Consider the following 22849-nt stretch of genomic DNA (forward strand, 5'->3'; position numbering starts at 1 on the left):
AATGCTCTAACGAGTGATGTGATAGAGACTCGGGGAGGGTGGGCTGGGGGCTACGTGAGAGAGGGGGTCAGGGTGATGCTTCATCTGAGGATGCAAAGAAGACAGTCATGGAAACGCATTGTTTGGGCGGGTGGGGGAGAACAGTCAAGGCAAAGGCTTGAGGCGGGACCAAAAAAGCCAGGGGGCTGGGAGGGAAAGAAGTGGTGGGAGAAGGGGACCAAGGGGTGGACCAGGCCTGGATGGCACTTGTGAGCATGGCACTGGGGAGGCCTGGCAGGTTTCAGGCAGGGGTGATGGGCTCCACACCCCTGACCTACCAGAATCTCCCTTCTTGCTCAGGCTGGAAACCCCCTTACCCGTAGTTCCCTATTTTAGCCCTTTCTAGCCCCTCTGCTTCCTTCACCCCCATTACAGGTACTCCCTGGGCTGGAATTTCCCCAACATGTGCAGCCAGGGAGGGGAACTACACCCATCATTGTCAAGACCACAGTGCATGGACCTCCTACCGTGAGCCATGCCTCATGCTGGGTGTGCCCTGACCTGGCCCCTCACACGGACCCTTCAAGTTTTACAGCCCGTTTTACAGACCAGGAGACCCGGATGCAGTATGACTTGCCCCAGGCCATGTGGCCCGAAGGCAGGAGCCAAGATTTGAACCCAGCTCCGTCTCATCTGGAAGGTTTGTCAAATCCTATTCAAGCCTCGCAAGAGTTTCGTGCTGGTGGGAGATCCAGATTCTTCCGCCCCTTTCCTGCCTGCCTCCCTTCATTCGGTAAATGTCGCCACCAGCTCCCCAGTTGCTGGGCCAGACGCCCCAGAGCCATTCTGATCCCTTGGCTGCGCCCCTCTTCCAGGGGCCGGTCATTAAATGCCCCTTGACGGGCCTCGTTGCAGCTTTAACACCCAGCGTATCTGGCTAGTGGTTCTCTCTCCCTCCCTCCTGAGAAAAAAGGAGGAAATTAAATTGTGGCAGGTTATCATCGACCTAGAGAGAGGCGCACGGAGGTCTCTCTCTAAATGCAGTGGGTCTGGAGCCCAGGCCAGCTGGCCGGTCCCTGGTGTCCCTAAAGAACAGTGCAGGACGGGCTGGCTGCTCCCACCCCAGAGGAGCTGTGGGGAGGTGGTGGTCCCCACAGCCCACCCCTTCTCCCAGAAGAGAAGTCACAGGGGGCTCAGAGTCACTACGCTACCCCTTCCTTGAAGCAGTGGCCTCTTTGGGGCAACGTTCTAAAACCGATCATGGTGATGGATGACACAAGAAAAACCCACTGAATTTTACTCTTTAAGTGGGGGAATTGCATGGTATGTGAATTATAGCTCAATATATCTATTTAAAACAACAACAACAAAGCCAGGTGTTCTGTGTCTTCCCCAGGGGGTCCAGATCGGCTCAGACAAATGAAATGTGAAAAAAAAATCATGGAAACACTCAAATATTACCTGATAGCAATAATCAGAGCTAACGTTTCTTTAGTGCTGGTGACATGCTGGTTAACTCCTGTGACTCTCACCACAGTTCTATCAGGAAGACATTATTACACCCCCCCCTTGACGGATGGGGAAACTGAGGCACACAGCGGGACTGTGACTGGCCAAGGTCACATGCAAAGAAGTGTCAGAGCAAGGTTTGAACTCCACAGTCTAGCTCCAATATCCTCACATCCGTCCCTGATATAGATAAGAGTAAACAGGATAAGAGTTTAATCAGTAAGTGTCCCCAGCCCAAGACTGCTCCCCCCACGTTCTTATCAGCATCGGTAAACCACGGGCTGCTCTAGTTCTAGACACTGTGCTTTTACTGGAATCATGTGAAGTATATCTTTTTCTAATGATTTAAAAAAAAATTTTTTTTGGACTATAGTTGCTTTACAGTGTTGTGTTAGATTCTGCTGTACAGTAAATTGAATCAGTTATATATATACATATCCCCTTTTTTGGATTTCCTTCCCAGATCATTGAGTAGAGTTCCCTGTGCTATACAGTAGGTTCTCATTAGTTATCTATTTTATACATAGTGTTGTATATATCTAATTATTTTTTAATTGAAGTATATTTGATTTACAATGTTGTGTTAGTTCCAGGTGTACAGCAAAGTGATATTCAGTTATATATACATATATTTTTTTTTAGATTCTTTTCCCTTATAGGTTATTACAAAATACTGAATGTAGTTCCCTGTGCTACACAGTAGGTCCTTGTTTATTTATTTTATATGTAGCAGTGTGTATATGTTAATCCCAAACTTTTAATTTATCTCTCCCCCCGACCCCTTTTCCCCTTTGGTAACCATAAGTTTGTTTTCTATGTCTGTGGGTTTATTCCTGTTTTGTATATAAGTTCATTTGTATCACACTTTTTTAGATTCTACCTATAAGCAATATCATATATTTGTCTTTCTCTGTCTGACTTACTTAGTATAATAATCTCTAGGTCCATCCATGTTGCTGCAAATGGCATATTTCATTCTTTTTTTATGGCTGAGTAGTATTCCATCTTATAAATGTACCACATCTTCTTTATTCATTCATTTGTCATTGGACGTTTAGGTTGCTTCCATGTCTTGGCTATTGTGAATAGTGCTGCAGTGAACATAGGGGTGCATGTATCTTTTCGAATTATGACTTTTGGCCAGGAGTGGCATTGCAGGATCATATGGTAGCTCTAGTTTTAGTTTTTTAAGGAACCTCCATATCTTTTGAGAAAGGAGCACCTTCCTCTAAATCATCTGGTTGCAGCTCTGCCCCCACCCATTTCCCCGCTGGATTCTTCTATCACAAATCATATCATCTAAGCATTTCATTCATAAATTCTTCAGAATGTATCTCTGTGATGTGAACTTTCTTAAATAACCACATTTTCTTTTAATCACCACTTTCACATCACACCTACAAGAAGTTCATGGTTCTGTAATATCCTCTCGAATCCCATCTTCCCCCGCACCCCGTTGGTTTTCTAAATGTGTTTAATGGTTCAAATCAAGAGACAAAGGCTGTACATTTCATTTGGCTGGTATTTCTCTTAAATCCCTTGTAAGCTATAACGATTCTCTCTTTTATTTCCTTGCCTTTTAGTCCCTGCAGAGAGTGTGAGATCCTTGCTCTCAAGCATTGATTTGCTGCCTCTTAAACAGCCTCCAGCAGAAAGTGGAGGGCTGGGCTGGGGGGTAGAGGGGGCAGGGAATGGCGGGGGCTTGGCCCAGCCTCCAGGCCTTGTGGAGAGCCTGGTATTTCCACCTTACTGGTTATCTAAAAAGAAATAAAATCAGGCCTAGGTAGAAAAGGGAGGCACATTGATGATGGCAGAAACTAAATATATTCATTTGCCCATTTGTCACAAATGCTGTCAATCCCACCTTCAAAGCACGTCTGGAATCTGCCCTTTCTCTCTTGCAGTGGATTGGAGAAGAGGGAGAAAGCGGGGAGGGGGGTGGTGGTGGGAGACTTCCACAGTCCAGGTGAGAGCTGATGGTGGCCTGGGCCAGGGTGGTGGCTTTAGGTGAAGAGGGAACAGATTCCAGGAGTGTTCTGGAGGTAGAATTGGTCGGGTGCAGTGGCTGTATGGACACGGAGGGCAGGAGATGTCCAGAGTGCTTTGGATGGCAGGCTCCTTTCTCTTTGGGGAAAGCAGCCTTCTTGCCTCAAGCTCATGTACGCAGACCCCTCCTCCAAGCTCCCAGCTGAAGCTGGGGCGATGACCCACACCAAAATGAGGGTAGCCCACTCCTCAGCATGGACCACCAGCACCCCATGCTCAGCCTTCCAAAGAGAACGAGCCAACAGAGGAAAGAGAGAGGGTGGGACAAGGGCACAGATGCCAGAATCAGCCTCTTCCCAAGCGCCATGAGCTTGGAGAGCTCAATACCTCTCCGAGCCTTCGTTTCCCCATCTGAGCAATAGGAATGCCCATTCCCACCTGGCTGGGCGTTGTGAGGCAGTAAATGGTGAGCTGCTCTGAAGTGGTGGTCTTGAGGAAGAGAGCCCAGGTGTCCCCAGGAGAGCCAGGAGGATGTGAGGAGTAGCTGTAGGGAGGCTGGGCATTATGGGAGCGTGGTCTGCAGCTGACCAGGGTATGGAGCCAAGCACATCACAACTGGTCCTTGATCCCCACCGGGGCCAGCCTCTGAGCACCCTGGTTATAGGCACAGGTGGCCCAACAAGGAGGGATTGGGGGTACTCTCTGTGGTTCTAAACACTCCCCAGACTGGCCTCTGCCAAGCCTTGGGCCATTTTCTTGATTTTCCTTTTCTACTTCGATGCTGAGCATCCTGCATTAATGAAGAGGCAGCTTAGAAGATGGCTAAGGGCATGGATTCAAATCCTCAGCCATCTAACTGCTGCGTGATCTTAGGCAATTTACTTCATCGCCTGGGACTCAGTTTGCTCATCTATAAAACGAGCGTAATCATACAAATCTCATAACAAGCTTATTGTGAGGATTAAATGATGTTAAGTAATTTTTCTAAGGGTGAGTTAATACTTGTAAAGTGCTTAGAACTGTACCCAGCACAAGTAAACGGGAGTCTCTTCCCCCTGCATCCTGCTTCCTTTCGACATGACCTCTGTAGTCTTTGACAGTTTTCTTGATTTATGGATGACATGTCCCAGATTCATCTCATGCATTTTCTACCTGGAATCAGCTGTTTCTCAGAGGAGCCCTGTTCCTTTTGGCAATAAATGGGAGTTAGGAATCACAATCTAGACATTAGGGATGCTCATTCCCACTGGGTTATCATTGCATCTAGGCTTAAAGCTGGAGACAATGATAATTATCATTCACATTTAAGATTACAAGGTTTGGGCTTCCCTGGTGGCGCAGTGGTTGGGAGTCCGCCTGCCGATGCAGGGGACGCGGGTTCGTGCCCCGGCCCGGGAAGATCCCACATGCCGTGGAGCGGCTGGGCCCGTGAGCCGTGGCCGCTGCGCCTGCGCGTCCAGAGCCTGCAAGGTTTTCAGTTAACTTATTTGATTTTGTGTATCTTTTTTTATTTTTACACAGAAAATCTTTGTTCCTAACAATATTAATCCAATTTCTTATCTTCTTTATCCTATATTATAAAGCAGACAGTTTCAACCTAATAATACCAATATAATCACTACCTGTAAGATAACTGAGTGCTGTTGAAGATTTCGTTGTGCTCCTGTTTCTTTGTGATTCTGTGGTCCTTAGGTTAAAGCCCATTAGGGATGTACAATCAAAATGCTGTTTTAAAGTCACTTCCAATAATCCTTCTTAGTGTGTTTGCCAAGTTGACATTTAGTCAGGTTTACTCATTTCTGTTGGTATTTTTATTTTAAGAGATTGCTTTTTTTGTCTTGGCTTTACAATTTTGTAAGTTTGCATTTACAAACTAAATACTCTAAAACCAGATACACTCAGTGAAATCCAGCTTCCACATCTTTCCCTTTCGCTAATTACCGCTCTCCCCATAGGTAGCAACTTTTGTTAGCTTCTGCTTTATCTTGCCATTGTTTCTTTTTGAAAATATAAGCAAATGTATACACACCCCACACATATTCAGAAGATAGAATACTTTGCATACACAGTTCTGCTCCTTGGATTTTATTTTTGCTTTTTTCACTTAATCATATATCCTGGAGATCATTCCAGTGCAGGATTAAGAGAGCATCTTTGTTCCTTTTCATAGCTGTGTAGCGCTCTCTTATGTGGATGTCCATTTTATTCAACCAGTTTCCTTTTGGTACATGTTTGTATTGTTTCCAGTCTTTGCTTATACTCTTAGTGCTGCAATGGCAACAACAAAACCTTGTGCATACATGGATTTGTATTTTGGGGACAGATTCTTAGATACTCTCATGGGATTAAAAAAAAACAACAACTGTCTCTTAAGACTTTAATTTTTGAAGCAGTTTCAGGTTCACAGCGAAACTGAGAGGACCTCGTGGGATTTTCAGTCATAACTGTGATACATGTTACCCAGGAGTTCATGGTGCTATGAGCGTGCATAACAGCTGTGCTCGTATGTGGGTGGAGGTGCCACTTACTGAGACAGGAAGCACCGCGGGGCTCCTTTTAACCTTGTGCTATGTGGTTTAACAAGTGAGCTACCCTTTGTGCATGGTGGAGGGAGCAGGATTCCGGGTGTGGGAACTGAGGCTGAGGTATGGAGGAGCATGCAGACAGCAGCAAAGCTCCAATTTCAGCTGATTGGGAGGCCCCAGACTGTTCTTGGAGAAGGGGGCAGGGTGGGTCTGGCACACCTGGCACTCCCAACTCCAGCTCCTTCTGAAGGGACTGTCTGTATCTCCCAGGCAGGAAGCACGTCGGGGAGGGGACCAATGTCCACCACTGCTGCCTGCAGTCCCCTCTGAACCCTGGCTGGGATAAGTGACCCCCCCTGCAGGCCGGGGGAAGGCAGACTGAACCTGGACCAGACTTGGGAGACACACTGACCTGGGTTCAAATCCCAGCTCTGCTCTGTGACCTTGGACAAGTTGCTTAACCTCTCTGAGCCTGTTTCCTCCTCTGTCCAACGGGGATGAGGCAGGACCTGCCTCACTATGGTGAGGACACTGTGGGAGTATGCATGTGAAGTGCCTGGCTGGGGCCTGGCACATAGTAGGTGCTCCCCACTGAGGAACAGCCTCCCCTACTGCTCTGTGGCGGGGCTGGGGCTCAGCCTTTGGGAGCCCTTGTTCCTACCTTCTCTGAGCTGGAGCAGCTAGAGAAACCCACTCACTTGTAGATAGTGGAGGAACCCATGGGCACGGGAGTCAGATGGCCGAGGTTCAAATCCTGGCCTTGGCACCTCCTCTCTAGCTGACTTTTTCACCTCTCTGATCCTCAGTTTCCCCATCTGTCAAATGGAGGTGATGAGACCACCTGCCTCACAGCAGTGTTGGGAGAAAGAATCCATCTCAGACATTTAAATTGCTCAGTCCAGTGCTGGGCGTGTAGTAAGTGCTGACTAATGTCACAAGAACCATGATTGGTCTGGGCATCCCACGGCGGGGGGATACTGTCTGTGGTCAGCTAGACAGGCCAGAGCCTGAGGGGCGCCAGGGCAGGGGGCAGGGGATGTGCAGGCTTTGCAGCCCCTGAGCGGGCAGGCACATGGGCACTGGTAAAGGAATATCTTTTTTTTTTTTTTGCGGTACACGGGCCTCTCTGTTGTGGCCTCTCCCGTTGCGGAGCGAACCGGTGTCCCCTGCATCGGCAGGCGGACTCTCAACCACTGCGCCACCAGGGAAGCCCAGGAATAGCTCTTTAAGAAAGGAAACTCAGGACTCTCATACAAATATAAAATCTTTGAACATATGTCAAAGATTTTATTTGACTCATGAATTTATGAGGGAACTAGTAAGATGTTACAGCCAATTCAAAGGAGGATTAAAAGCGCACGCACACACGAACGCAGGCAATGAGGAGTGCTGAAATGAACTTACAAATAGGTGCAAAACTGGTCAGTGTGCGCAGGGCAAAAATCAATTGTGTCTCTACTGGATGCAAGTAATTTGCATTTCTATGGAGGAGAGTAATTTGCATTACAGTCGGTTTTCTACATCATGTGAAATACCTTGAAGATGATGAAAGGCCAAGATAACCCAGAAGGGTGCACTAGGCAAGACACCCGTCATCTTTTTTGCCCATTTCAAAGCCTTTCATAATTTTATACACACACACACACACACACACACACACAGAGTCACAATCACTAACAAATGCTGTCATTCACACACATCCACATCACCTACAAGCCTCACACTGTGTGTGTGTCTTGTGTATCTCGCTGACTCGCACCCTTTTGCACTGATAGTGGTTCAGGCTCCCACCTCCGTGCCTTTGCTCCAGGTGCTTCTCCTGCTAAGCACACATCCCCATCAGTCCTCTGCCCACCCACATCTTGCCCATCTCTCAAAGCTCCCAATGAATGCCTCTCTGAGCAGGAATCCCTCTTTCCCCTCCACCCCGGTCCTTATTTCCCTCTGTCTTCCATGTACTTCCACTCAGGCACCTGTGTAGGGTAGAAGGAGCGTGGATTCCAGAATTGTTCAGTCTGGGTCTGAGCCCCAGCTGTGGCACTTCCCCGCCACGTGACTGTGGGCAAGTCACAGCATCTCTCTGAACCTCCATCTCCCCACCTATGAAGTGGGATGATAACAGAACCAACCTCATGGGTTGTTTTTGTTTGTTTGATGTGGACCGTTTTTAAAGTCTTTATTGAATTTGTTACAGTATTGCTTCTGTTTTATGTTTTGGTTTTTTGGGTGCGAGACGTGGGATCTTAGCTCCCCGACCAGGGGTCGAACCCTCACCCCCTGCATTGGAAGGCAACGTCTTAACCACTGGGCCGCCAGGGAAGTTTCCCCTCATGGGTTGTTTTTGTTTTGTTTTGTTTTGACGATTGAATTAGCAGAGGCAGGGAATGCGCTTGGCAGAGGGTCAGAACACACAGTAAACACTCAATAGAGGTCAGCTGTCATTGCTGCTAAATAAGGCTCCTAATTAGGCTCCTAATTCCCTTTGACTGGGTGGCCTGCAAAAGGCCTCTGTCAGCAGGTCAGTTGTAGGGGTGTCCCCTCCTAACAGCTGGAGTGGAGGGTCTCCCCTACCTGCCCCCACCCAGCTTCTGTCCATTTCCAGAATTGGGGTTAAGCAGAGAGGCTGCTGGGAACCCCAGCCCCGGGGTGGGTGCTGGGGCTGATGGCTGCAGCTGGGCTGAAGTCCCCTGGGCTGCGGTGATGGATGGGGGGCCAGTCGGAAGTGGCTGCTCTGGACAACAGCTGGCCAGATGCTGATGGATGTCCCAAGGGAGCAGGGATGCAGGGAGGATTGCAGAGACTGAGGGGCCGAGAGAAATTCTTCCGTTCATTCATTCATTTATTTATTCATCCATCCACCAAACCCCAACTGACTTCTTCCTCCATGCCAGGCCGTGGTTGGGTGCCAGGGATACCCGAGTACTCAGACACAGCCCCTGACCTCACAGCGCTCAGTACCCAAGGTCAGACAGACCAAAGACACACTATCCCAACTCAAGACCTTGGGGGTATGGGGTGCTCAGGGATGGCTTCCTGGAGGAGGTGGATCCCGAGCAGACGCCTGAAGGACAAGTCAAAGGAGGGACCCACTCTTCTCTGGGCAGGGCAGGGCAGGGCAGGGAGTGGGAAGGAAAGAAGGCTTTTCAGCAGTGGGGACATTTGAGCTGTATCCTGAACGACAAATGGTGGACAGAGATACAGGCAATGTCTTCCAGCAGCAGGAATAGCACATGCAAAGGCCCAGATTTAGGAATCACCATAGGGTGAGGGGGTACAGGGGGTGCCAGTGGATTCATATGCAGGAGCCCAGGATGGAAAAAGAAATGTTAAATGATTGGATCAGAGACAAGACAAGGCCCGGGTCTAACAGGTTTTTTGGTTTTTGGTTTTTGGGTTTTTTTTTGTGATACAATTGACATGTAACATTGTATTAGTTCCAGGCATACAACATAATGATTTGATATAAGTATATATTGTAAAATGACAACACAATAAGTTTAGTTAACATTCATCAACCCGCATAGTTACATTTTTTTTCTTGTGATGCGAACTTTTAAGATCTCCTCTCTTAGCAGCTTTCAACTATACAATACATTATTGTTAACTATAATCACTGTGCTGTATGTTATATTCCCAGAACTTATTTATCTTATAACTGGAAGTTTGTACCTTTTGACCCCCTTCACCCATTTCATGCCTCCCTAGTCCTACCCGCCCCCCTGGCCTCTGGCAATCACCAATCTGTTTTCTGTATCATTCGGCTTTTTTAGATTGCACAACTAAAGTGAGATCATACAGTATTTTTCTTTCTTTGTCTGACTTATTTCACTCAGCATAATGCCCTCAAGGTCCATCCATGTTGCAACAAATGGCAAGATTTCATTCTTTTTTATGGCTGAGTACTATTCCATTGTATATGTATACCACATTTTCTTTATCCATTCATCCATCGATGGACACTTCAGTGGTTTCCATGTCTTGGCTACTGTAAGTAACGCTGCAATGAACATGCAGATATCTTTTCGAGATAGTGGTTTAATTTCCTTAGGATATATACCCAGGAGTGGAATTGCTGGATCATATGGTATTTAGATTTTTAATTTTTTGAGGAGCCTCCATACTGTTTTCCATAGTGGCTGAGCCAAGTTGCATTCCCACCAACTATGCACTAGAGTTCGCTTTCCTCCGCATCCTCGCCAGCCCTTGTTATCTCTTGTCTTGTTGATAATAGCCATTCTGACAGATATGAGGGAAAAGGTTTTGAATGCTGTGAAGGGTGTGACTTTATCGATAGAGGACCTCTGAGTATTGCAAGCAGGAGAGTTACTCATGAGATCTGTGTTTTAGAAAGAGAACCCTGGCTGGAGTTAAGAGGGTGGATTAAAGTGGAGACTGGAGGCCACTTGAAGGCCTAGGCAGTGATTCAGGAGAGAAGCTGAAGGCCCAGCCCGGGCAGAGATGGGTGGGTGGACACAACAGCATTGAGGATACAGAGTGGACAAGGCTGGAGGCAATAATTCCTGGGCAAATGTTACCACAGAGACGCATAGATGTCCTCCTCACCTGTTTATATGCATTTTATAAATGACAAAGCATTGGGTTAAGTTTTGAGGGGTTCATTGGCACACTTGAGGTTCCATTAGCAGGTGGTAGAGCCGGGATGGGAACCCAGGAATGCCGGTCTAGAAACCTAGTTCTCGTCTCCTTCTGGGTGCTTTCAGCCAAATTGCCCTTCCATACATGACCTGCAGGGGGTGGCAGAGAGCAGGGGACGCGCCGCGGAGGCCGAGAGGACCCCGTCAGAGGTGGCTGGGCCAGCTGCGTCCGGGTTGGAAGCAGGGGACTGGGCAGCTCCCGGTGAGTCAGCTCTTACCCCCAGTTTACAGAGGAGGACCCCCAGGCCCAGAGAGCAGGAAGGGCTCTCCCATGGGGTGGATCAGCCTCTCAGGATACCCCCCAGTCCAGTGCTCCTGCCGTGGAACCTGAGCTGCATTTCCCAGGGCACCAGGGGAACCTTAGAGGCCAAGAGTGGGGTCCAGGACTCCCAGACTTTCCCTCAGGAGTAGCCCCCCGGGTTTCACCACTGCCCAGCCCAGCCCCGCTAGGAGGCAGGGGGATGATGAAGATGAGCCTCAGGATGTGGTCCGGGGGGTGAGCCAAGATTCCCTTAAAGACGTGTTCAGGCTTCTCCCAGTGGGTGGGCGCCCACCAGGCCCCGTATAAAGGGCGCTGGGGGAGGGGAGACGCCAGGTGGCGCCCTTCTGGCTGGGGCGCCCTGCGGTTCATCCCCAGACCTTTTCCATTTTCTAACACCAGGTTTCCGGCGCAGCAGCAGCTGAAGGTCCGCGCCGCGGGATGTTTCCCCGCGGGTGGGCGAGGCCCCGTGGGTTGAGAGCGGAGGATCCAGGCTGGTATAATTTTCCCGCCTCCGTGGCCTGGGTGTCTTCCTGCTCGCCAGCAGTTAGCTTTCGCAAGCCAGCTCAGGGGTGGCCGGGGAGGGGGGTGAGAAGTGGGTTCAAACCCAGCAGCTGCCACTCACAGCGTGTGAGCTGGGGCTCCACTCGCCTCTCTGAGCCTCTTCTGCAAATTGGGGAGGCTGAGCCCCAGTTTGCCAGAAAGCACCCTTTTATGTGAAATAAAAATACCCCACATAGGCCTGGCACACAGAGGGGGCTCTGTCTCTCTCTGGCAAATCCCATATGGCCAGCTGGATCCTGCAGTGGTGAAGCCAGGATTAGGGCTTTGCTGATAGAAAGTTAAAAATATATATATCATATATATATATATGATATATATATATAAGATAGTTTTTTTAATTTGGAGGAGAGATGAATTTCCCACACAAAAGAATTCCAAATTATTTACCTCGATCAGCCAGGTGATCAAGGTCACCACCAACTGTGATAGGTCATCTTCAGGGCACATACCCTTGATATGATGGTGATGAAAATGGCCTTTCACCTCTGGGGTCTTCCTCCCAAAATACACAACCCGCACGGCATGCGGGATCTGAGTTCCCCGACCAGGGATCCAACCTGTGCCCCCTGCAGTAGAAGTGGAGTCTTAACTACTGGACGGCCAGGGAAGTCCCACAACCCTATTCTAATCATGAGAAAACCATCAGACAAATCCCAGTTGAGGGACTTGACAAATATTCCTGAAAAGTGTCAAGGTGATCAAAACCCAGGAAAGTCTGAGAAACTGTCACAGCCCAGAGGAACCTACATGTGATGTGGTGTCCTGGATGGGATCCTGGAACAGAAAAAAGACTTTAGGAAGAAAACTAAGGAAATCTGAATAAAGGACAGACTTCAGTAAATAATAATGTATCAATGTTAATAACAGGGGAAGCTGGATGTGAGTATATGGAATTCTCTGTGCTCCTTTCACAATTTTTCTCTAAACCTAAAACTATTCTAAAATTTAAAGTTTATTTTTAAAAAATGAGGTTGGGCATGAGATGGCTAACTTTTTATTTTACCTAATGAAGACATTAAAAACCTCACCAACGACCTCCCCTCCCCTATTGTTTCATAAAAGAAAGGAGGTTCATAACAGCAGGAAGGCCTCCATCTCAGAATGGACAAGAGTTGAAATTGAGTAAGTCCAGGTTAATGAAGAATTCAGACTCTTTATATTTCTCATTTTGCCCAGGACGCATGAGAAGTTGGGGCCTGGAGAATGTGGGCAGGGGGAGAAATGGTAGAAGAAAACCATAGCTGAGAACACCAGATGCTGGACCAAAGCTGATGTGTGACTTATAGTGTAAGGTTCTTGTGGGGAGTGATGGGTGGCAGGGTTGGCAGGCGATGGGGCTTCCGGGCCAGTAGGGTGACCAGCCATCCCGCCTGCCTAGGACTAAGGGGTTTCCTGGGCCCTGCACCTTCAGTTTTAAAACTGGCACAGTCCTGGGCAAGCTGGATGGTGGGTCACCCTAACCCAGCAGGTGGGCTGGGGGATGGGAGAGAGCACAGGCCTGTCCTGAGGGGACGGCACATCTTTCAGCATCTGTCTCTAAACTCCTGGAAAGGGTAAGACAGGCCCTGTGTGGCTAGATCTTGTGATTTTTATTATTTTTTTCAAGAGAAGCTAGAAATCCTTTTTTTTTTTTTTTTTTTTAACACAAAAAACCCTGAAGTTTCAAATGTTTGCAGCTAATTCAAGAAGCTATGAAATGCTTTTCAGGCCAAACCAGAGTGAGCTAGAAATCCTTTTTTTTTTTTTTTTTTTTTAACACAAAAAACCCTGAAGTTTCAAATGTTTCCAGCTAATTCAAGAAGCTATGAAATGCTTTTCAGGCCAAACCAGAGTGCGTTGCATGTTGGCCCCCAGGCTGCCAGTTTGGGACCTCTGAGAACACCTCTGATTTGGAGCCTGGAGCTGGTCCCTTGGCTCCTCTGAGCCTCGGTTTCCCTGACTGTGAAATGGGAACAATTTTGCCTCCTCCAGGGCTGTTTGATCTGTCTGCAAGTCAGGTGCTCAGGCTGGCACATAGGAAGCTCTCAATCAATGGGAGTTACCAAGAAAACAGTCTAGTGGCAACAATGGAAATGTCCATCAATGGATGAACAGACACATAGAATGTGGTCTATCCATACAATGGAATATTATTCAGCCTTAAAGAAGAATGCAGCCCTGTTACAAACACGGATGAATCTTGAAAACATTATGCGAAGTGAAAGAAGCTAGTCACCAAAGACCAAAGTCTGTATGATGCCATTTACATGAAACATTCAGAATAGGCAAATCCATAAAGACAGAAATTAGTGGTTGTCAGGGGCTTGGAGAGTTGGAGGAAAACAAGGGTGGGGTGGGGTGATTGCCAGTGGTTTTGGGAAGGGTGATGAGAATGTTCTCAAATGGATTGTGAGGATGGTTGCACAGTTCTAGGAATATACTAAAAGCCATTGAACTGTACGCTGTGAGAGAGTGAATTGTACGGTATGTGCATTCTATCTCAGCTGGTCCTCCTTCTGGCCCCGCCCCAGCTCCTTGTGTAACCTTGAGCATAGTATTCCCCTCACCCCTGGGCCCCCAGTTCCTGCCTGGAGAACACAGGTGCTGAATCAGGTACGTCCTGAGGCTGCATCCAGCTCTGACAGCTTATGATTTTATTATGACAGATGGTTACGTATTCACCAGGGCCACCTGCCCACTGAGACCCGGGATAATACAGGCCAAAGGTGGCCCATCAGCTCGGAGACCTGTCATTCTGCGCATGCCTGACAGACCACGGGGACGGGAAGGAGTCAAGCGGACCCCAGTGGAAACCCACAGATGTTTGCAGTTGATGACAGACATGTCAACAGATGGAATTAAAGAATTTGCCAGCAGCTGTTGCCTGTTTACCAAAACTCCCTCAATGAAGCTCACCTTCAGTTCCTGGAGGAGGCCGCTTGGGCCCCAAGTCAGGGATGCCCGGCTCTGATGGCTACTCACCTGCTGTGTGGACCGGGGAAAGTCCCTTGGCCTCTCTGAGCTTCAGATTCTGCATGTGTGAAAGGGAGGTGGTAACACCTCCCTCCTAGGATGGTGCCGAAGATTCAAGATGATAACGTCTAGAGCCCTTGGCGTCGGGTCAGCACCAGGTAGGTGCCCAGTCTGTGGCAGCTGTTCTGATTCTTTAACCTCTCTCGGCGTCCGTTTCCCCATCTGTAATCGGATAGGGTTTATCTAGATCCGTGGTTCTCAACTGGTGGGGGTGGTGATTGTAACCCCGAAGACTTGGATGGCTATTGCAGCTGCAGGGTGGGGAGCGCTGCCGTTATCTAGTGGGTAGAATGCAGAGGTGCTGATGACACCCTACAGTGCATGGGATAGCCCTCCGCAGCAGAGGGTTCTCCAGCTCCAGATGTCAGTATGGCTGATATTGAGAAACCCTGGACTAAGCTCATCTCTACGTTTCCCTCCAGCTGTAGAAGATGTTTGGGTTTGATCTGCATTGCCTCGTGCTGGGAAGGGGTCTTGAGTGTGCAGTCTTTTAACCTGGACTTGGCCTCATAGAATGGCCTTGAGCCTGAAACACTTCCTTACCAGGAACTAAAGAGGCCCCTCAGCCTCATCGCCTTGTGTGAGGATGTCCTTCCTGTTTCAGACCCAATGTGTGCCCCTTTGCCCTGCTTAAGTGTGTGCGTGCATCACGTGGCACCTGGCCAACCCCACTGCTGTACCCGTCCCCTGTGGGGAGGGAATGGGTCCTTTGTTCTGTGACAGAGGAGGGGTGCGTGCATCAGTTGCCAGGAGGGACCCGCTACTATGGGGGGCCGTATATATTTATTATTATGCAGTGTATTGTCTTTCTCCTGCCTAGAGTGTCTGCTCCAGGGGTTGTGTCTGTTTTGCTCCTGGCAGGATCTTCTGTGCACAGCACAGTGCCTGGCATGTAGTAAGTGCTCACTAAATGCTTTTGGACCGAGTTTGTGACCGTTGTCCTGACGTGGGGGGAGAGGGGAGAGGGAAGTGGTCAGATTAGCTGATGGCAGAGGAAAGATCTCCCCCAGCCCACCCCCTCCCCTCCTTCGAAAAGTCTCAGCCAGGATGGAGGGGTGTGGCTAGGCCTGGGGGCCCTCAGTGGGCTCCTCCCCGGGGGAGATGCTTGTCCCCTGGGGTCACACCAGGAAGGGAGGGGAAGCCACTGCTTCAGGTCCTCGGGGTGTGACTCACGGGTGCCCTTGGTCTTGTTCTCACCCATCACAAACCTTGTTCTGGTCTAGTGTTAAGAGCAGGTTCTCAGGAGCCAGGCAGAGTTGTGCCTCAGTTTCTTTGTCTGTACCGTTGAGAGAATACTAGTGTCTCATCAGTAGATTGCTGTGAAGATTCTACAAGTGAATATAGAATAGGACCTGGCATGCAGAAAGCCTGCATAAGATGTGCTGGGATTATTTGTGGAATTTCTTGCCTATGTGTTTATGGAGGATCTCTAAATCTGGAAGAAGATTCCAAGGTTCTTTCCCATATGACCAGCACTTCCACTCCTAGGTGTGGACCCAAGAGAAGTAGAAACACACAGAAATTTGTACAGGGAGATTCACAGCAGCATTATTCATAATACCGAAAGGAGGGAACAACTCAGATGTCAGTCAGCCGGATGAGTAGATAAACAAAATGTGGTGTATCTGTACCACGAAATGTTACTGGTCAATAAAAAGAAATGAAGTATTTTATTTTTATTTTTTCATTGAAGTATAGTTGATTTACAATTTTGTGTTAGTTTTAGGTATACAGCAAAGTGACCTATATATATTCTATATTCTATATATATATCCAGTTATACTTATATATATCTATATTCTTCTTCAGCTTCTTTTCCATTTTAGGTTATTACAAAATACTGAATAGAATTCCCTGGGCTACACGGTAGGTCCTTGTTGGTTATCTATTTTATATATAGTAGTGTGTATCTGTTAATCCCAAACTCCTAATTTATCCCTCCCCAAGAAATGAAGTACTGATACGTGCTACAACGTGGGTGAACCTTGACATCATGATGCTAAAGACACAAAAGGCCCCAAAGTACATGATTCCACTCATAGGAAATGTCCAGAATAGGCAAATCTATAGAGACAAAAAGATTAGTGGGTGCTTAAGGCTATGAGGAGTAGGCACAAGGAACAGGGGGGGTGATAATAAAAGGTACGGGGTTTCTTTCTGAGGTGAAAATGTTCTAAAATTGACTGTGTGATGGTTACACAACTCTGAATATACTAAAAATCATTGAAATATATACACTCTGAATGGGTGAACTGTATGGTATGTGAATTATATCTCAGCTATTAGAAAAAAAAAAAAAAGGATTCCAAGGCTCTCGGCTGAGCCAGACCCATTTTTCAGGGTATTTCTTTAAAAGTCACACACTTAGCCTCCAGGGGGCTGTGTCCAGCTGGTGATAAATCAGCATTTTTATTTCTGTTCTGCTCTGCAGTGACCCAGGTTCCTTTATCTTCCTTGCTCACATCTGTCGCCAGCATCTCACGTGTATATCACCTGCTTTCTCACACTCACCGTAGTTGTCTGGGTCCCTCGGTCGTGTCCTCATCTGCCTCCAGGCTGTCTGGCTATCTGTCCATCCCTCAGCGTCAGTCCCTCATTCCAGCTCCGTTTACTCTTTCAAAGGGGCTCCTGGGGATGGGGGATCAGGTAGGGCCAAGGCAGGAGGCCATACAAGTGAATAAAATGACCAGTTACACAAATGCTGGGAGAGCCGGAGGCCTGGGAAAGCAGCCCTGGGGCAGGAAGGTCGTTGCAGACCCGTGTCCTTGGCCCAGAGGTCACAGTGTGGGTCAACCCGCCTGCTCCTGACCAACTGTGCAGAAGCCAAGCGTCGATGATGAAGGAGGAGGTCGGGTACAGAGGGAAGCTCATGCGCCCTGGAGATGCACTGGGTTCGAATCCCACCCCTGTCGGCCCCCGACAGTGGACTCTGGGCAAATGGTCTCCCTTATCCAAGCCTCAGTTTCCTCCTCTGTAAAACAGGGCTAACAATAGCACATACCTCATTGGTTTGTTGTAAAAAAAACGAAAGGCAGTGACGTGTTCTAAAGCCTTGGCATGCGGTGGAGTGTGGATTGCGATCAGCTGGAACGCTGCGTGTAAGGCTCTGGAGTTCCAGCCCCGAGGTAATTCTGGCCGGCTGTGTGACCCTGGGCAAAGCCCTCAACCTCTCTGAGCCCTGTTTCTGCATCCGTGAACTGGAGATTACAGTTCTGCCCGTTTCACGAGGGTGGAGGTGAGGGCTCAGCGCTATAGGCACCTAGTGGGCCTGGCTCTTCTGGGTATCATGACCTGGTTCTCTCCCTCCACAAGGGACAAGGGTCCAGGCTGCCCACCCCAAACCAGCTCTGTCCTCTCTGGGCTTGCTTCCTTCCTCCGTGGCAGCATCTTGCCAGTGAGCCGACTTGAATACAGCCGAGCCGTGTGGAGGGGAGAAACAGGCTGGGATGAGTTTGGAATGGATGTCATGGAGTCACGCTCACCAGCGATGCCATTCTACACCCTGGCTGTGACTCAGCTGTTCAGACGTGATTTCCCATCGCATAGGGGGTTCTTGTGACCTGCCAGAGAGGCCATCCTGAGCCCCCATCCCAGCATCGAATGAAAAGACCTGGCAGCCAGTCCCTCCCCTGGCACGGGGTGACTGTGATTAGGATGAAGGGCAGTGATTCATGGAGCCGTCAGCTGCCTGTGTCACCAGGGCTGGTGGCAAATCAAAGAGGAAGTCATCAGAGCTCTGTCTGCATGGCATGTGCCCCCTTGTCCTTATGAAATATTTCATAATAATAACCTCAGTCTGGCTCTGCCCCCCACCGTGTATGTGACCTGTGACGTCACCTCATCTCCGCTTTGGCTTCCCAGGCTGCAAAATGAGCGTTGGGACCAGACCCCATTTGTTCCTTCACTGATTCCAGCATTTGGTCATTCCACAAACACTTGCTGACGCACCTGCCAGGTGTGCCTGCCGGGGGATCCAGCTGTGAGCACCTGACGAGGTCCCTGGGTCCTTACAGCCCGACATTCCAGTGGGGGGACAGTCAACAGACAAGCAGGTCCAAACTGACAAATTGTGGGGCCCAGAGGGAGAAGAGCCATGTGCTGTGAGCTGGGGCAGGGAGGCATTGATGTGGGCTGAGCCCTGAAGCGTGAGAAAGAGCCGGCTGTGCAGGGCATGGGGGGGTGGGAGGTGGGGAGAAGGCAGGGGAGCAGCAGCTCACCGGAGGGAGCTCTGTGGGCCGGAGAGGGTAGGTGACATCAGCTGGGACTCATGAGACAGCCTGAGGAGTCCGTGCTGCATGCTCGGGCTCATGGGGACAGCACCACAGGACCCCTGGCTGGGGAGGGACATGATTGCATTTCCCAGGAAACCATCTCTGGCCTCCCAGACATCTGCTGTGGGGTCTCTGGTGTCCCATCCACTGTGCTGAGCTCTGGATGCAGATGATAATTATGATAGTTAAATAGTGTTGAGCTCTTACTGTGTGCCAGGTGTCATGATAAGCCCCCGTGTATATATATATATATATATATATATATATATATATAAATATGTGTGTGTGTATGTGTGTTTTTAATTTTTATTGGGATTGGCTTTACAATGTGGGGATTTTTTGTTTGTTTTTTGTTTTTTTTAACTTTTATTGGGGTACAGTTAATTTACAGTGTTGTGTACGTGTGTGTGTTTCTTAATTTAAAAATCACTGTGGGAGTTCCCTGGTGGCCTAGTGATTAGGATTCTGGGCTTTCACCCGTAGTCTGGGTTCAATCCCCAGTTGGGTAACTGAGATCCCACAAGCCGTGCTATACAGCCAAAATAAACAAACAAATAAAAAATTTTAAAAATCACTTTGACCTCATGATGATTCTGTGAGATAGACCTATCATTATCCCGATTTTACAGATGGGGAAACTGAGGCACAGAGAAGTCAAGTGACTTGCCCCAGGTCACACAGTTGATAGTGAGGGGAAGGGTTGGAGAGAAAGGGCCTGACGCCAGAGACACTTATGACTGTGGAGAAAGCGTTGTCAGGCTTGAGTGTCTGGGTGACTGGTGGGTGGTGATGCCCTGAGGACGTGGGGCACCTGGGGGAGGAGCAGCTCTCCTGGGTAGAGATGCTGGTGAGCAGTACTGTGCCCTCTCTGTTAGGAATTTGTTTATTGGAATGGAGCACCTGGGTTTCTGACCCTTCCGCGAAGAGGCAGCACAGAGTGATTGTCAAGACTATGGGTCCTGAGCTGTGTGACTTTCGACCAGTCACTTAACCTCTCTGTGCTTCAGTTTTCTTATCAGTGAATTAGGAAATGTGATGATAGCTCCTTCTTCAAGGATGAGTAGGGATGAAATGAGATGATGTTTGTCTGGTGACAGCACCTGGAACATGCTTAAAATATGTTAATAAGGAAGAGAAAGGCTCAGGCCTGGAGAGGTGAGCAGTACAAGAGGAGCCCCAATCCAGGAAATGCCTCGCAATAAGTTGCTGACGATAGTGACAGCTGGCCCTGCCTGGCTCCACCTCCCAGAGCCCAGGTATTCCCCCCTCCCAAGCTGCCTTTGGGGTAAATATCCAGGGTGCTCAGACTCTGACTTAGCTCCATGCCACTCTCTGGCCAGAGGATGGAGCCACTGTCACTTTGGCCAGATTCCTCCCGAGGTCTCCTTACTCTGGACCAGGGCCCAGAGGGACCAAACCTTGTGCCTGCCCCAGTCAGGGCAGGGGCCACTGCCCACAAGAAGGGCCAGGCGACTGTCACATGGTACCTCATGTTTTTGTGATGACCATCTGTTTGTGGCAGAATCATCTGAAAACAGGAAGATCCTGGTCAGAAACCACATGATTCTCAAAGGGCTGGAGGGCAGGGGACCCAGCCTGGACATCCTGATTCACTGAGGACCCTTCTGGGGTCCAGGCACCCCTTCCAAAAATATGCTTTGTTTTGTTCTGAAAGATGTACCTGAATTTATTTCTGTTGATTTAAGACTGGATATTCCTTCTAAAAAATATATATTTTTAAAATTTTCTTTTTCTTTTTGGCTGCGTTGGGTCTTTGTTGCTGCACGCAGGCTTTCTCTAGTTGCGGCGAGCAGGGACTACCCTTCTTTGCAGTGCGCAGCCTTCTCATTGCGGTGGCTTCTCTTGATGCAGAGCACGGGCTCTAGGTGCACGGGCTTCAGTAGTTGTGGCACACAGGCTCAGTAGTTGTGGCTCGTGGGCTCTAGAGTGCAGGCTCAGTAGTTGTGGCACACAGGCTTAGTTGCTCTGCGGCATGTGGGATCTTCCCAGACCAGGGCTTGAACCTGTGTCCCCTGCGTTGGCAGGCAGATTCTTAACCACTGCGCCAGCAGGGAAGTCCTAAAAAATATTTTTATTTAGGGCTTCCCTTGGTGGCGCAGTGGTTGCGCGTCCGCCTGCCGATGCAGGGGAACCGGGTTCGCGCCCCGGTCTGGGAGGATCCCACATGCCGCGGAACGGCTGGGCCCGTGAGCCATGGCCGCTGAGCCTGCGCGTCCGGAGCCTGTGCTCCGCAACGGGAGAGGCCACAACAGAGGGAGGCCCGCATACCACAAAAAAACAAAAAAAAAAAAAAAAAATTTTATTTTATAAAGATTTTATTTTATTTCCAAATATCTTAAACACTAGTTTGACATCGTATCTCCCAGAGGTACAGACCACAAGAAAAATGGAAAAAGCAGGTACTCCCCCAAAGGTAAACAAAGGGCAACAATTATTCCCTTGGCATATCCATGTCTGGTCAACCACTGAAAGAAGAAGAGCATAAGAGAAATGCATGCAGCTTGGTAAACTCAGAATTTTCACAGTGGACACTTCCTTTAAACCAGTCTTACCCAGTAGAAATATAACTAATTTAGCCACATATGTCATCTTAATTTTCTTATAGCCGCATTAAAAAAAAAACCAGGGAAAATTAATTTTAACAATATATTTTATTTAATCTGATATATCCAAAATATTAACATTTCAACATGTAATCAATATTTTAAAATATTCCAGAGCTATTTTCCATTATCTTTTTTTGGTACTGAGTCTTCAAAATCCGGTGTATATTTTACAGCATATCTCAGATCTGACCAGTTGTATTTCAACTGCTCAGTGGCCACAGGTGGCCAGTGGGCATCACATGGACAATACAGCCTAGACATTGAACTTTCTTTATAGGGAAAACTTAATTTTTCCCCCTTAATGTTACAGTTACTTAAGTCCTGCATTATGTGTCTGCTTTTGGTGCTTCTTTTGTTCATTTTCTTCTCTGTATACTCTGACTTTGATAAGGACTCAATGATAAAGATGATCTTTAAGATGAGTCTTCTTTCTTTTTTTTAATCTTTTTTTTGATATTTAATTAATTAATTAATTTTATTTATTTATTTTTGGCTGCGTTGGGTCTTCGTTGCTGCGCGTGGGCTTTCTCTAGTTGCGGCGAGAGAGGGCTACTCTTTGTTGCAGTGCGCGGGCTTCTCATTGCTGTGGCTTCTCTTGTTGCAGAGCACGGGCTCTAGGCATGCGGGCTTCAGTAGTTGTGGCACGTGGGCTGAGCAGTTGTGGCTCACGGGCTCTAGAGTGCAGGCTCAGTAGTTGTGGCGCAAGAGCTTAGTTGCTCTGCGGTATGTGGGATCTTCCTGGACCAGGGCTCGAACCCATGTCCCCTGCATCGGCAGGCAGATTCTTAACCACTGCGCCACCAAAGAAGCCCCAAGATGAGTCTTCTTTCTTTCTTCAGGCTTTGAATGTCTTTTTCTTTCTCGGTTTCATCCTTTTCTCTCTTTTAGAAATCTTCCCCCAACATTTTATTGTGAAAATGTTCAAACATACAGAAAAGTTGAAAGACTTGAGCAGTGAACACCCAGATAGCATGTTGTTATATCTATCCATCCCTCCATCCCTTTCTCCATCCATCCATCCATCGCTCCATCTCTCCATTCCTCCATCTCTCTATCTCTCCATCAGTCTATAATTCTATCTAGCCATTTTATTTTTTTTGATAAATTTCAAAATAAGTTGCTAACATCAGTACCCGTCCCTTTAAACACTTTGGCATGTATTTTTTGGCATGTATTTTAATAACTAAGTTTAATATTCAGATTAGTCTTTTTCAATGCAAAAAAACCCCACACAGGTTACAAAAGAAGCCAGCTATGTCATATATATGACAGTCATAGGATATAAAAATACTTGTGGGGCTTCCCTGGTGGCGCAGTGGTTGAGAGTCCGCCTGCCGATGCAGGGGACGCGGGTTCGTGCCCTGGTCCGGGAAGATCCCACATGCCGCGGAGCGGCTGGGCCCGTGAGCCATGGCCGCTGAGCCTGCGCGTCCGGAGCCTGTGCTCCGCAGCGGGAGAGGCC

At 48.3% G+C, this 22849-nt stretch overlaps 1 protein-coding gene across 1 annotated transcript in view; it reads left to right on the forward strand.

Moving 5' to 3' along the window:
• The first annotated feature begins 14436 nt into the window (after positions 1-14436).
• Positions 14437-22849, forward strand: part of LITAF (lipopolysaccharide induced TNF factor) — a 79013-nt gene continuing 70600 nt past the window's right edge. The window contains exon 1 of the mRNA XM_024123412.3: positions 14437-14587. The gene's annotated coding sequence lies outside the window, so the exon portion shown is untranslated. The remainder of the gene's footprint in view (positions 14588-22849) is intronic.

This window comes from Physeter macrocephalus, unplaced genomic scaffold (assembly GCF_002837175.3).
Source record: "Physeter macrocephalus isolate SW-GA unplaced genomic scaffold, ASM283717v5 random_52, whole genome shotgun sequence".
Taxonomy (NCBI): Eukaryota; Metazoa; Chordata; class Mammalia; order Artiodactyla; family Physeteridae; genus Physeter; species Physeter macrocephalus.